Here is a 9,974-nt window from a genome sequence, read left to right as displayed (position 1 = left end):
CTCCTTCTAGCCCTTCCAATATATATGAAATTCGTTTTTGGTAGTGTTCTGGGGCTGAAGAAATTCCGAAAGGCAAACGACAGAATCGACCAAACGGTGTAATAAAAGTAGTTAATAGCTTTGAAGATTCTGTGAGTGGAATTTGCCAAAATCCAGATTTGCAGTCTAATTTAGAAAAATATTTGGCTCCAGATATTGAATTAATCGTGTAATCCACTGCAGACATAGGATGGTTTTCTCTTAATACAGCACGGTTTAAGAATGTAAGGTTTACGCATACTCGTATATCACCTTTAGGTTTCTTTACAATAACCATTCCTGCACACCAATCAGTTGGCTTATCCACGGGTTCAATCACCCTCATTTCCTGCGTTTCTTTCAATTTACTCTTTAATTTTGCTAAGAGTGGTAATGGTACTCTTCTTGGTTGTGTAAGACAAAATGGTTTGGCATCTGGTTTTAACTTGATTTCGTATGGAGTGGTGAATCGACCTAATCCTTTGAATAATTCTGGAAATTCTTGTAACGGTTTTACTGCAGTGTGTGAACTACTTATCCGGTTGCATCTTGCAATTAATTTAAGTTTAATGCATTCGTTTTTAACCAAGATATTCTTCTAGTCCGTTTACTATTATACAAACGCAACTGAGTCTGTGGTTTGTTGTCCAAATTGTAATTTTGCATTAAACATTCCGATTGTACGTAGCAATTGTTTCGTCGGTCCAAACAATTTTCTATCTGGTTTCTGTAGATGTACTGTCTTTTTTAGTACTTGTTTGTAATGTTTCTCTGAGATGACCGTGATGTCTGCACCGCAATCAAGTTTGAACTTTGTCGGCACTCCATTTTATTGTTTCTTGCCATTTGACATGCAAAGAATTTGTATCAATGTTTCGTACGAAATAATGTTTATCAATGTCTTCTGCTATAGATTGTATCTGAGCATTACCTTTTTCATCTTTGGCGTTATTTGAGTTACCTGAATTGTTGCTCATGCATATTTTTGCGAAATGTCCACTTTTTTAATATTTGTTACATGTGACGTCCTTCGCAGGGCAAGGATCTCGACCATGTTTCTTGTTTCCTCCACATCGATAACATTTCCACTGTTTATTGTTGCCTGAAGTCTTCGAACCGGTGTTTTTCCCTGTATTTTTCTTCCTTGTAGATACTTTAGCTATTGTGGTTTCCTGCTGATAAAGAATTTGACTTTGTTTTTGTGTAGACACAAAGTTTCGAGCCATTTCCAATGCTTTCGTGTAACTTAAATCATCGACGAGTTGCATTTTCTCAGATAGACGTATGTCACGTACTCCTACGACTAATCGATCTCGAATAGCCTCTTCTCTAAATGTACCATAATTGCAATATTTTACTAGTTTATGTAAGTCTGTGATGAAGTCGTCAACAGATTCTCCTTTCTGCTGAACACGTCTATTGAAGAGTGCGCGTTGAAATATTATATTTGTCGTACCTTGAAAGTGGTCGTCGAATTTCGCTGTTACTGTAGCAAATTTCTTCTTATCATTTTCCGAAGTAAATGCAAAGGATCCGAAGATTTCTTCCGCTCTCGGGCCCATAGCATGGTGATACTTGGTGATGCGTCGAAGATAAGATGGGCGTTGCCCCGGTGATTTGACGTCGGTATGATCCTATGGCACAAACACGATGATGAATTTTTATGATGGGCCTTGACCCGATCATTTAGTATCGGTATGATCCCATGGTGGCTGATATTCGGGGTGAAGAGGTACTCTATGAACTTCGGTTGAATTCTGGTATGAGGGAAAGAGAGAGCGAGCGAGAGAGTGAGGGAGAGAGAGAGAGCGCGAGCGAGTAAGCGACGGACGATATAATGCCGAACATAGTCGAATCGCGACGGAACTGACCGAAGTTCATGGACTCTCTCCTTACCGCAAAAATCAGCTGCCCCTCTCAAAAGACTCCGTCTACGTTAGTCTATGGGCCCTTCCATTAATACAAGCTCTATGACGGCCATAGACATAGTAAGTATAGACCGAGCATTTATGTATAAGCGTGATGCATACGAAAAGAAAGACAAAAGATATGTAACACGAGTTTCTTTCTCCCACTTCTCCGACATTAAAAAGAGAAAGAAACACACCTTATATCTTTTTGTTTTCTTTTCGTATGCATCAACGCTTATACAGCGGATGCTATATTTACTATGTCTATATGTACAGCTTTAGGCTTGCTCTGTTCTTGCCGCAAATTTGCTGTCATACTGTGTACGGCAAAGCTTGCTCTGTTCTTGTCGCAAAGGGCATAGCGGAATAAGCAGGTGAAATCTGCCCCCGCACTAATCGAGCTCAAATTGATATCATTAGTTGGCACCCTTGAGATGCAAAACTTCCCTAAAAATTAGCTACAAAATTGCATTTTTTAGGGAGTTATGGAGGGGAAAAAAAATTAAAAAAGTGGTTTTTTTCAAAAATGGTTGGACCGATTTTAATGAAAAAAATATATGTTGTAAACACCGTTTAGACAAATTTAAGAAAATTTTAAGTAATTTTTGCAATAAAAAAACCCGATAAAAAAATTTTTTATGAATTTTTTTGGGGGTGATATTGTGACGTGACGTTTTTCGTCAGTCACAAGGGCCGGAGTGCCCGACCGGGAAAAGGTCATTTGGGGCCGCTCATTACCCCGAGCGGGAGAGGAGCGGCCTCTCCTTTTCTAAATAAGATTTCTGTAGTTCTTAAGACACGTAGGTATCCGCCAAGCGGAAGTGACGACCCGCGGGAGAAGTGGTGCGCCAAGATGACCATTTGTGATCAACGGAGCAGCCGTCGAGGGAAGATGAGTAAGAAGCATCGACGACCGAGCGGCGGGGCCCCGGACAGCCGGAGGACAGCGAGCAAGGGCAAGTAATTGCGTACAGTACCGAGGTACGTTGGAAAAGTCAGGGGACAAACACTGCCGTTATACTGTATTGTAGAGAAAGGAGCAGCAGTCCGGTGCAGCCGGAGGCGACGCCGGGGAGGAAGCATGCGCCCTTATACCCGACAACCAGGGTGGAGGAAGTCCCAGCCGGCGCGGTAGCCACGGCTCCAAGGAATAGGCCGGACGGGGCCCGATCAACCCCGAGCCGGCCCAGCGGCAGCCGACACGGCAAAGGACATGGTGGCGTGCAATCCGCGGCCCTCGAATTACGCGGCGTCACGACCAGAGGCGCCCTCGGACGCTGAGATCCTGCAGGACGGGCGTAGGACCCCCATCGACTAGCGATCGGTGTGCGCAAATCGAAGCGCGATCGATGCGCGGGCCGCTGCCGGCGTCCGCGGCGCCCCCGACCGCTCACGGTTCGTCACTGTTCGGCGAGATAGCAACGAGAGCGGTTCCACAGCCATCGACGACGCTACCCTGCTTGTAAGGCCACCACTTCGACCACGCGGTAAGAGCGAAAACGGCCGGCCCGGCCTTTAGTGAGAATTAATTACCCTACCGAGCGTTCGGTGGGCGAATCTATTATTCTCGGGATACCGAGAGTCGAGTCACCGCGTAGCAGGGCCGTGTCGATCTTCGCCTCGTATAGATTAGTTATTGCGCCTAGTGTCTCCTCCCTCGGGGGTATGTCGAGCCGACAGTCGATCTTTGTATTTGCGTAAGAAGTAAAGTCTCGCGACGGGATAGCGCGTAAAGTAATATTCGCCGGGATTCATCTGCTGCATACCGAGAGTGTGAGCCGGTTGCGCAGTACCGAGGCGGGCTTCCGCAGATGAGAATTTCTGTACGGAAGGCGCCAGTTACGTAGCGGCCTATCCCGTTCATCGCCTATTAAGTATTGTTAACGTCGTGTGCCGTCATATTGAACGTAGATTGTAGTCTGTGTAGAGTAAGCTTTGAGCTATTGCGAATGTTGAGCTAAGTACGCTATAGCCGTACCAGGCAGTTCTGTATAATGATTAGATTGTAATCGATGACAACGCTGTTGCCATTCTAATTTCAATACATGCTTATTATATTTATTCAGACGATCTAGTTATTCACGCGAGACCTCTCTTCTCCTATTCCGCGTACCGAGAAAGAACCTCGCCCCTCTGCCATTTCGTGTGGAGGCGGGCTAGCCGGCATTCGGCCGTCGTGCGAAGTACCGAGAGTATTGCGAGTTTTGTGCGGCGCGGATTACGCGCCTGGCGCCCAACCTTTTGTTGAGAAGCACGGCGAAGTTGTAGACGCGAAGAGAAATTAACGTCGCAATATATAGTTTTGAGATACCACTTTTATATTTTCACAAAAACATCTCTAGATTTTCTTTTTTAACACATATTTTTTTCAAATCAATCGGAGTGGTAGAATATGGTTAAAAATAATAATTCACACCGCGCCGTGCCGCGGCGCACGGCGATTGTTGTCATGTTGAACTTACATACTAGTTGCAGTGTTGCAATGTTTAGTTGCTAAGAAAAATTATGATATAATAATATAAAATATAATAGTACATATAATATTTCCAGAACGTCTGCAGTTAGCCTATAAAACTTATCGTTTTGGCAGTTTATCACGAGGAATTTGCAGTACGTTTTTAAATTTTATATGTTCGGAGTGCTTTTAATGTGAGTTCACTCGCCAAAAAGATAATGCGAAAGGCGAGGGGACTCACTTTAAAAAAGCACTCCGATGGTAGATAATGTGAGAGGCAAGGGGACTCACTTTAAAAAAGCACCCCGATAATAGATAATGTGAGAGGCGAGGGGACTGACTTTAAAAAAGCACCCTGATGGTAGATAATGTGAGAGGCAAGGGGACTCACTTTAAAAAAGCACCCCGATGATAAATAATGTGAGAGGCGAGGGGACTCACATTAAAAAAGCACCTCGATGATAAATAATGTGAGAGGCAAGGGGACTCACTTTAAAAAAGCACCCCGATGATAAATAATGTGAGAGGCGAGGGGACTCACATTAAAAAAGCACCTCGATGATAAATAATGTGAGAGGCAAGGGGACTCACATTAAAAGCACCCCGAACATATGGAATTTAAAAACTTACTGCAAATTCCTTGTGATAAAGTGCCGAAACGATAAGTTTTATAGGCTAACTGCAGACGTTCTGGAAATATTATATGTACTATTATATTTTATATTATTATATCATAATTTTTCTTGGCAACTAAACATTGCAACACTGCAACTAGTATGTAAGTTCAACATGACAACAATCGCCGTGCGCCGCGGTGCGGTCGCCCAGCCGGCGCGGCGCGGCACGGCGCGGTGTGAATTATTATTTTTAACCATGTTCTACCACTCCGATTGATTTGAAAAAAATATGTGTTAAAGAAGAAAATCTAGAGATGTTTTTGTGAAAATATAAAAGTGGTATCTCAGAATTATATATATATCACCCACAAAAAAATTCATAAAAAATTCAAAAATTTTTTTATCGGGTTTTTTTTATTGCAAAGATTACTTAAAATTTTCTTAAATTTGTCTAAACGGTATTTACAACATATATTTTTTTTATTAAAATCGGTCCAACCATTTTCGAAAAAAACCACTTTTTTAATTTTTCTTTCCCTCTCCATAACTCCCTAAAAAATGCAATTTTGTAGCTAATTTTTGAGGAAGTTTTACATCTCAACGGTGCCAACTAATGATATCAATTTGAGCTCGATTAGTGCGGGGGCAGATTTCACCTGCTTATTCCGCTATACCCTTTTCTGTCTTACCGTATATAGTAAAATTTACCTTGTTTTTACAAATTTGCTAATTTCAAACTAGCGTGCAATCAACAAAAAACATCGTATCGACATGTTTTTTTTTTAATTGCTTAGAAAAGAATGAACTTTCAGAATTTGAATTAATATTAGCAAGATTTTAACGAGAAACTTGTGCAAAATAATAACAAACTTTTATTTTTTTAAATTAAAAAACACATGGTTTGGTTTTCATGCGATACAAAAGGTTCGCACTTAACAAATTAAACTTTCGCGTAGGGATTCTCAAAGTAGAGTCTTTGCCCTTTAATTTAAAAAAAAGTACATGTAATTTGGATGATTTTTCGTAAAGTTGCATCACTTTAAATATTGCCTAAAAATCGGTCAAAAATTTTGTTTCGTTTTTTTTTGCGCCAGTGTACATACCCTGCAACATAATATAAACATAATATAAATAAAATTTAGTGTCGTGTTATTAAAATGCAAATATTTTCGTCAATATTTTCAAGAGATATATTATAGTTATTAAAACTTTAAACAGATTGCATTGTTTCACTTTGTTTAAACTCATTTTTCTTTTCTTTTATTAAAATATTCAAAAATTCGGAAAAAAAATTCTTTGTCATCTTCTTGATATGAGCTATGTGAAACATTCTTCATATACTGCGATACTGTAATTAATTTTAGATTGTTTTTAAACTGAAGAGCATTTGGTATAACATTTTTAAAACGTATAACAGAAAACTAATTTTCTACGCAATCCTGCATAAAGCGCGCTGTAAAAACAAATTGAAAATTATTAGAATTTATTAAATATTGTGATAAGTCTATAATAGATTGTGTTGATATTATTATCCCTGTTTGAAAGGGTTTCCATGTTTCAGATTTACCAACTTTCATGGAATTAATTAATTCAATAATTCAATAATTTCCAAAAACGCTATAGTTTCTAAGAACTTTTCTTCAGATAATTTGCTTAAGGCTAATCTTAAATTTCTTGAACTCATAATTTTGAACCATTTTGACATCATATTTATAAACCAAGCAACTGTAATTAAATTTGAATTATTGGTCTCGTGTGAAATAAATTCTAATCCTGAACCAACTGCATGACTTATAACGCTTGTAGCGCTGCTTACTTTCATCTTTAGAAAGTGATTTTTTGAATCTAATAATTTTTGTTTTAATTTTGGACCTAATGCTAAACCAAAATCTAAAGCATTCTCTTGTGCTAAACATAATTCTCTTATATGAGATGCGTCTATCTGTTGGTAGAATACTTATTAACAAAATTATCGGCAAGAATTATATATTTATTGTTTAATAATCCTTGATTTAAGTTTTTAAATGCATGTGCTGAATCATGAAAAAATACAGTTTCCTGTTTTTATCACTTGGATGTACACAACTATTAACGACTTTAGAATATGGTGAAGCCATAATACCAAATGCTCTCCATATACTCATATTTGACGAACTCATATCAGACGTAATACTATGTACGCGAAGGCCAATCTTCATCTGTGTCTATTGTATCATTTGTATCTATTGTATCATTATTAATATCAACATCTGTGTTTTCATCTGTGTAGCTTGTGACGTGGTAGCTCAGCTGCCACGGGTAGCAGCGTTCCTCCCCCGTCACAGGCTGCGAATTCGTGCCGTACGGGGAAAATAGGCGAGAGGCGAGAGGGGATCTCCATGGGGAACCGCGACAGACCTAGCGAGCGTAGTATTAATTTCTTATATTTTTGATTTCGTTGCGCGGCGGCCGTCTTCCGATGGAATGCGGCGAGAGAGCGAGAGAGGAGGAGAGAGAGCGACGACGATGCGGGGAAGGAGGAAGGACGCCACTGGTGCCCGGGAGAGACGAGCACGCGGCCCGCACGGGAATTCGGCGTGGCTCCGGGAGAGCCACGGCCGGAGCCTAAAGCGGCGGTGCCCGCCAGCACCACGACGGAACGTCTCAGAGGGCTGTGGAGGAGCCCGGATGGGACCAAACGCGTCGAGAAAGGCGTCAAGTCCTCTCGCGAGGAACGGAGGTCTCCGCGGGCGCTGCCCCGGCTCGGGAAGTGGCCCAGCGGGAGAAAGAGAATTTTGCGGGGGCCTGCGAGGCCCCCGGAAGGATTACGGCGCGCACGTCCCTGCGTACGCAGGACCGCGTGCCTTGCAGCAATTGGGTCGCGGCGCGGAAACAATGCGCATGACTGGACGGGGGGTCGCGGCGTCGATCCGGGATCGACCGCGATCCACCCCACTTTTGCGTGCGAGCGGTCTAAAGATAAGGTTGCGTGCGGTGCCTCGAAGGGCTGGTTATCGGTGTGGCTAGTGCGAGGCCTCCGTGAGAGCCAAGAGACGAGCCCAGAGACGAGGGAGGACATCGCCTGGGACATTATCGGTGAGGTGGCCTGTCAAGATAAGTTAATGTGAGCGGTTACCGGCCGGCGAGGTGTTCCCGGGCCCATTCTGCATCCGTTTGGTGTTGGTGCGTGATTCGCGTGGGCCGCAGGGCGGTCATACGTTCGTGTCAGTAATTGGGGATATATCGGATGCAAGCGGGCGGGACGCCGAAGCGCCGAGCCACGGGGAGGACGATTGTGAGGACGCGTGGGTTCCGTCGGAGATTCCCCTCGACCGTGTACGCCGCAAAGCCCTCGCGCGAGCGAGTATCGCGCCGCGAGTAGCGGGTGGACGGGACTTCCGGTTTCGCGACGGCGTGTAGTGCGGTAGCGGCCGGCGATTATTGCGTGACCCCCGCGAGACACGCGGTCGCGTTCTCTAGTTGTCGGGAGTGTCGGCACGTTCGAACGTCCGAAATTCATGTGCGCGGAAGATTCCATCGTCTGTCCTTGTCGACCGCGTGCTTACCGCGGAAGCTTCCAGCGTATCGTTAGCGTTTCTGTTTGGTTTGATTCGCGCCGGGGCGCCACCTTGTCGGAACGCCGCCTGCCGCGTCCCGTGATATTATTGTTTCTGTCTGACTATTCATTTTAATAAAGTTCGTTACTTGTTACGTTCGGAGTCTATTTTTCTGGTGTGTCGTCCGCCACTTCGTGTTACCGCATTCGCCTGCTCCCTTACGATCTGCCCCGCCCCTCTACCGTTAGGCAGAGCTGGTCGAGATTGTCGCGCGAGGATCGAGGACCCCTTGGCGTAACGATTTTCGCGAATTGACGCGTCGTCGAGCGCGTCTGGCGCCCAACAATTCTTGTGATAACGGGTGGCCGAGATTCGAGCGCGACAAGCACGGCATCGGGGGTACCGGTTACCCTATCGGTCTCGCTGCTTTTTGCTCGCGGCTTTCCCGGTCAGGAAAAGTCGTGACAAGCTTTATGTTTTCTTGTTCTAAGTCTATTAGTTCATTTTCTTCATATGTAACATTCTTCTTTTCATTTATTATAGATTTATCTCTTTGTAACAAATCTTGTACGTTACTACAACTTGTAGTTTCTGACATATCTATAAAACATATTTAAATATATATTTACAAAATATTGATTTTTTAAAAAATATTACAAATTTTTTTTATTTTCATTATTACTCACTAATATTAAGTAAGGTTGATACATCGTTCCTTTTTAGTTTTTTTAATTTATCCGTCCTATGCTGTTTCCATGCATCTGATTCAAAATGAGCCTAATACGAATTTTTATAAATCAATAAATAATAACTGATATTAATTACTTAATAAAAATATTTTATATTCTTACGTTGAGTGTTAATTTTATATTATTGCCCTTATGAAAAAAAACTATTGAGATCCAATAGTAATTGTTCAGAAAAACTATTGGCAAATTTCCAGTAGTTTTTTGGGCGGACTACTGAGGAAACTATTTAGGACTAAATAATATTTTCCAATAGTAACTATTCACAAAACTATTAACAAATAGTTTCCTATAAAAAAAATACTATTGAGATTCAATAGTAACTATTCATGAAACTATTAACAGTTACAGTGTGAATAGTTACTACTAGAGAATTAGTGGCTTAAATAGAACTCTCCAATGATAACTATTCGCAAGGCTATTGACTAATAGTTACTATTCAAATGTGAATAGTTACTATTGAAAGATTATTGACTTGAAGAGTAATAGCCCTAATCATAACTTTTGCCAGACTGTAGATGTCGAAGAATGGTTTTGCCATTTAGTTCGAAATTAATTATTTAGCAATTATACATTTTTACATCAATGTTTTTCAATGAATAATTATGAATAATTTAAGTACAGTAAACGTACGTATTTGTAAAAATAAATAATTACTGAATAATTTTAAACTAAATAACCATTCGTCAACG

Source organism: Monomorium pharaonis, chromosome 5, assembly GCF_013373865.1.
Source record: "Monomorium pharaonis isolate MP-MQ-018 chromosome 5, ASM1337386v2, whole genome shotgun sequence".
In the NCBI taxonomy this organism is placed as follows: domain Eukaryota; kingdom Metazoa; phylum Arthropoda; class Insecta; order Hymenoptera; family Formicidae; genus Monomorium; species Monomorium pharaonis.
Note: the sequence above shows the minus strand (reverse complement) of the source record.